Consider the following 6,067-nt stretch of genomic DNA (forward strand, 5'->3'; position numbering starts at 1 on the left):
GCCGCAAGCACAAGACAAACACAGGATTCTGAAACGATATATATTTTTTAAAAGGTAAGCTATCTCCACAATTCTCAATGACGTTATATTGTTATACAGTGAAATAGAAATATTTGCGTATAATGACATCAAATATATTAAGGTTAACTTCTCTTTCTGCTTCATTTTGTGTAACTACAGGACAAAGTCATGTGCTTCGCTTGCCTCGGCGCCTACGTTTCTGTTGAACAGTGTCATCCCAAACACTTCTGTAATTATTTCCCATACTTTTGGGTGCGTACAGCTTTCTTTTGATTCAGTTCAAAATATTCCCTAATTATTCTTACAACCTTCTCTTGGATGCGTGGCTTATTGACAAGGACATTCTTTTCTTTCCAAGTATTTGATGGTTTTCTGAGACAATCATGTTGGTTGCTCGTTTAATCTTGCTATTGTCAGAGAACATAATTTCGGGGTTTTTTAGTGACTTTGAACCCCTGAGTCCTATTTCACAACTCAGGAAATAAGTAGTCTGTCTCGGTGAAGGTTCCACGTGCACTTGAAAGAGACATGGCTTCAGCCAGTGCCAGCTGGGGCCCTTTATTGTTGGGGTTTGGTTGTTAGTCTGGGTGTCCCCAATGCTCCCCAGGGTGATGTCACTGACAGGACAACTCTAGGAGGCTGGGCTTGCTGAGTGGTCCTCAGGCCCCTGCGGACATGGCCTCAGCAGGTACTTCCTGAGAGGAGCTATCTCGAGAACCTGACCTCTCTCCACTTCCTGCCTCGCCCCGGGACCCTTTGCCACCCACCCTGTCCCTCTTACCAGAGATTAAGCCAACGGGACTGCCTGAGAACTCAAACTTTTAAAACCATGAGCCAAGTAAACCCTTTTTCTTTATAAAGCAAGTTGCCCAGGCTCTTTCCTTGTAGTAGGAAAAAGATGATCAATAAAAAAAATAGCAAGTAGGTGCAGTTGGTTGACGGTGTTGCCTGGTCTTCTAAAAATCTTGATGAGCTTTCCATCTGCTTTTTCCGTTCAAAGCTCCCAAATACGCTCAATGAATTTGTTTATTCTTTCCAGTCTATCATTTTTAGCTTTGGGTTTTTTTTTAAAGCTTTATTGCTAAAGAAACACACATTTACATCATTTAGAGTTATCTGGCTGGATTGACCCTTTACCATTGTATAATATCTCCCTTGATCTCTGGCAATATTCCTCATTCTGAAATCTACTTTGCTGCTACTGCAGCGACTCCAGCTTTCTTTAGTGTCTGCCTGGGATATGTTCTTTCCTTCCACTATACCTACTTATAGTTCTTTACATTTAATGATAGATAAGGCAGATAGCTGGGCCAGTCACGTTTTAATTGATGCATTAACTAACTGTTTATAGTTAATGCACCTGCTGATGCTGTGAATTAGAATCCACCACCTTGTTGTCCATTCTCTGTTCCAACTGCTCTTTGTTTCTTTTTCTGCCTTTTGGGGTTGAACATTTTTAAAAGATTCCATCTTTATATGTATACCTTAAGGTAGTTGCCCTAGGGTTTACAATATTTCTCTACAATCAACCACAGACCATTTTCAAATAATATACTGACACAGCATCCAAGCCCTACAATAGCAGTATACTACCAATTGCTCCTTTCCATTTTTGTGTTATTTCTGTCAGGCTTTATTTTTATGTGTGCTATAAACCCACAATACATCGCTACTATTTTTACGTTTAATCATGAGTTTTGAAACTTTTCCTTAAAGAGCCAGGCAGTAGGGCCTGGCGCTATAGCATAGTGGCTAAAGTCCTCGCCTTGCACACACGGGATCCCAAATGGGCGCCAGTTCTAATCCCGGCAGCTCCACTTCCCATCCAGCTCCCTGCTTGTGGCCTGGGAAAAGCAACTGAGGATGGCCCAGAGCCTTGGGACCCTGCATCCGCGTGGAAGACCAGGAAGAGGCTCCAGGCTCCTGGCTTTGGATCGGTGCAGCACCAGTCGTTGCGGTCACTTGGGGAGTGAATCATCAGATGGAAGATCTTCCTCTCTGTCTCTCCTCTCTGTACATCTGCCTTTCCAATAAAATAAATAAATCTTTAAAAAAAAAAAAAACAACAACAACAACAGCAGACATGAAGAGAATATCCTGGATTTCCCAAGTGGGCCCTACTGTGTGCTCCACCAAGTTGGTGGTGAGGAGGGGAGAAGTAGTGTGGAGAGTGGTGAGTCCTTGCCACAGACATCGCCCTCAATAAACAGTAGCTCTGGTATTGGGGATGCTGATGGAGGAGGTAGAGGTAATAACCATCATCATCATCATCACTGTGTTTAGTTCCTGCTGCAAGCAAATAGCTGCATGGAATTCAACTGGGCTGAATGAGCAGGGTTGACACAAGTGAGAGAGCCCCATCCAGCCTTCATCCCCACTGACCAGGAGAAAAAGATAGCTGAAGGCACGGAACTCTGCCTCCTCCCCAAGGTACCATCTACCAACCAGTGCAATGAGTCAGAACCCAATACACACACCCAGGAACATACAACACAGCCACTTAGGACTCCTGAACAAGAGCTTTTAGCTTTACAACTGCCATTGTAGGTCCAGTGGGCCCTTGGAATTTAAACTTACTGTGATACTTGAATGAAAACCACTTAAGCTGTCAAGTATGAGATCTGCATGTGTGTGTGTATCTCTCATATGTGAGCACACACGTCCACACACAGCACCTTGAAAGCCCAGGCCCCCCACCCCATGTTCCTCATCAGGTCAGCCAGCACCTCCTCACCAATCTCTCTGCTCCTCTCCTTTCATTTTCCATGAACCTTAGCACACATGAATGGCATTCTATTTTTTTTTTACCTTGGCCTGCACACACCTGGCCAGTCTCTGCCCCATCTGAATTCTGTCCCCTGATTTCACAGGACTCAGGCCACCCTGGATCCTTGCAGGGCTGGCAGAACAACACAGAGGTACCTGAGCTACAGCTTGGACATGGAACCCCCTAAGGTGTCCTCCATGGATGGATGGATGAAAACCACATGGTGTACACACCCCATAACATTATTCAGGCACAAAAGAAAAAGGGACAAAAGTCTTGTCGTTTGTGGCAGCATCAATAGACCTGGATATTATTAACGTAAATAAATTGAGTGTGGCTTGGGAAGCTCCCAGGAGTGCAGAGTAGAATTGCAGCTACCAAAGGGGAGGGCAGGAGCGGGGGCCTGGGCAGAGGCAGATTAACGAACAAAGTCACAACCAGAGAGGAGAAACATGTCCTGGTGCTGTTAACAAGTAAACATGGTCAAACACATCCTCTCATAGAATTCAAAACAGCGAGGGGAGAAGATTTCAAATGTCATCATGAAGAAATCACACATTTGAGATGAGGGACAAGCAAAACTCCTACTCCAAGGATGGTGGGTAGCAGCCAGCGTCAGAGGCACCTGTGGAGCTTGCTGCACCCAAGAAGGCCTGGTCCACATACTAGCTCCCCAGTGTTCCCCATCAATTCCCCTGATACTATGATACACATTGAACAAAACGGTCCCAGAAGAAGGAAAGTAACAAGACCCCAAATAACCCCAAATGGTGATCAGAATGATCATCCTACTCAAGCCCCACTTCCTTGTCCCTCTGGGAGATGCCTCGTGGGCGCTCTCCTGGCCCAGGCTGCTTTCGCATCCTCACTCCTCCCCAGGGGGAGCTGGCCTACATCTCAGCACCACAACAGAGCTGCCAGGTCCCTGGAGTCCTCATGCCTTTGAAATCCTCTACAGTCCAGACCCAGGTCACAAAAGGGGCAGTGAGGTCCAAGAGGGTCAACACCTTCCCATGGGTCACACAGGCACATGCAAGAGCTTCAGTGAACCCCCGGGCTATGAATACTGGGGCAGTGTTAGAGGTTGTACACTGGTGACCTCTTGGCCTGGCAGAAGCCATCTTACCTGCAGACAAGTGGGACAACAGGCTGTGGATCTATAGCTCCGCCCCCACCCAACTCTTCTTTCCTACCGATAACATTTGGGACAGGACCTGGACAAAGATGGATGTTCAAGCAGAAGATTGAAAGATGCCCTGAGGGCTTTTCTCAGCCGCAGAGGACAACAGAAAATAACTCCCACCTAAATATCCCAAATATCTTGGACCTTCTTGTTGACTGCCCTAGAGGCTGGGCGAGATTTGGGCTGGGAATCCAGCAGTGCTGAGCAGGCTTGTGGGAGCAGATCAAGGGAGGCAGCCTGCAGCTCCCAGCCCAGGGGCATCTGACCAGGGCTGGAGTGCGGTGCTCCAGCCACAGTCAATGGAGGACCAGAAGCGTGAAGGGCTTAAGCCAGGAGGCCAGCATGGTGGTCAAGGTCACCGGATTCAGCCATAGAGGGACCTGACTGAGCTGGCATTAGGATCCCATCCTGTGTTAGCTGTGATTTTCTGCAAACCATCCTTCCCTCTCTGAGGCTCAATTTCCTCATCTTTATAAGGCAGAGTTACCCCAAGAAGCAGCCAAGGCTGTGGAGCCTGAAGCTTTTACCACTGGGTGGGAGAAATGTGGAGGGTCTCTTTAAGAAGAAAGCATTTCAAGCTTTCAAATTCAAAATTGCACAGGAAACCTTGGAAAGAGCTCCCTGTTGGGGAGGAGCCCTGAAAAAATCTGTCTGCAATGCTACCAGTTAGCAGTGAGATAGTTCAACTCCCAGCCAAAGCAAGCCTCAATCAATGCTAGTTTGGGGAATAAGATGATGGAGGGGAAGTGGCAGGGCTCGTGTCCAACACTATAATTTTGAGCAGAGAGAAACGCTGGCTTCCTCGTCCGAAGCATGGATAATGACAGAGAGCAAGCAGCAGAGAAACCCCCAATGCCTTCCTTAGTGGCAGACTTGGATCCCAAAGGCTGTGGACAAATCACACCCCTGTCCTGGCGCCAGTGTCCTGTCCAGGAAAACGTGGCTAGTTGTTGCACAATCCCTGCCTCTCCCTCCTGGGCTCCACTCTCCCCGCAGCAGCCAAGAAGCAGTTTGAGGTGAATGACTGGTTGTTCTGTTTTTAGCAATGCAAGAGCAGCTCCTGGAAGGGCCATCGCAGACGAGGAGACGTGGACACCTCGATCCTGAAGTAAATAAGCAAGGGCTCCATAGGAGTTTTCTGGAAGGCTGGAGTAGGACAGCAGTTAAAATCCCTAACAAAGGTGCTCTCTGGTTCCAGCTCTGCCACTTCGCAGCTATGCAACCTCCAGTAGATTCCTTTACTTTGTTATCCAATTTACAGGAGTAAATGAAAAGAAAAAGAAAAAAAGAAAGAAAGAAAGGAAGATCTAGCATATTTGGAAAAGGACTGATGCCTCACTAAGGGCTTAACGCATGTTATTAAATTCCCACTGTCTGGGAGCAGCATTTGGCCTGGTGGAGTGCTTGTGTCTGATTCCTGCCTCTGGCTCCGGATTCTGGCTTCCTGTGCAAGCAGACCCAGGGAAACAGCACAGGTGATGACTTCAATGACTGGATCCTCACCACCCACGAGAAAGCTGGATTACATTCCTGGCTCCCCAGTGAAGCTTGCAGGTATGAGTGACTTGGTGGATGGGAGCTGTCTATCTAGCCTCCGAAACATGGATATTTAAGTACAAACGTGTGTGTGTGTGTGTGTGTGTGTGTGTGTGTGTAGAAAACAATGATATAGATTAAGTAATTATAAACTTATCGATATGTGGTCCTGCGGTCCAGTTTTTGTTCCTGGCCAATCCTATTAATCCTGGGAAGGTAGGCAAAATCTCTAACTTCTTGGGAAATAAAGCTTAAAGCTACAATGGTAATATTATGTGTGTGTGAGAGACAGAGATGGTGTTGCAACTGCTACCACCATCACTGCTACTGATGGGGTATCACCAGTAAGGGTGGGTGTCCCTCTTCCCCAGACCCTCCTTCCTCTCCACCTCCTGGACTCCTCCCTGGAGCCCCTCCCGTCCCACTGGGCTTCCTCAGGCTGGAGGAGGCGGTGCCCTCTGAGGGAGGTGGGCGGGGCCTCGTTTCAGCTCAGCCAAGGCCAGGCTGAGGCAACAGCAGCTGGAGTTGGGCTTGCACCTGCAGCGGTCGCCTCCCCGAGT

This window comes from Ochotona curzoniae, unplaced genomic scaffold (assembly GCF_017591425.1).
Source record: "Ochotona curzoniae isolate NIBS_2020 unplaced genomic scaffold, NIBS_Ocur_1.0 contig_1, whole genome shotgun sequence".
NCBI lineage: Eukaryota > Metazoa > Chordata > Mammalia > Lagomorpha > Ochotonidae > Ochotona > Ochotona curzoniae.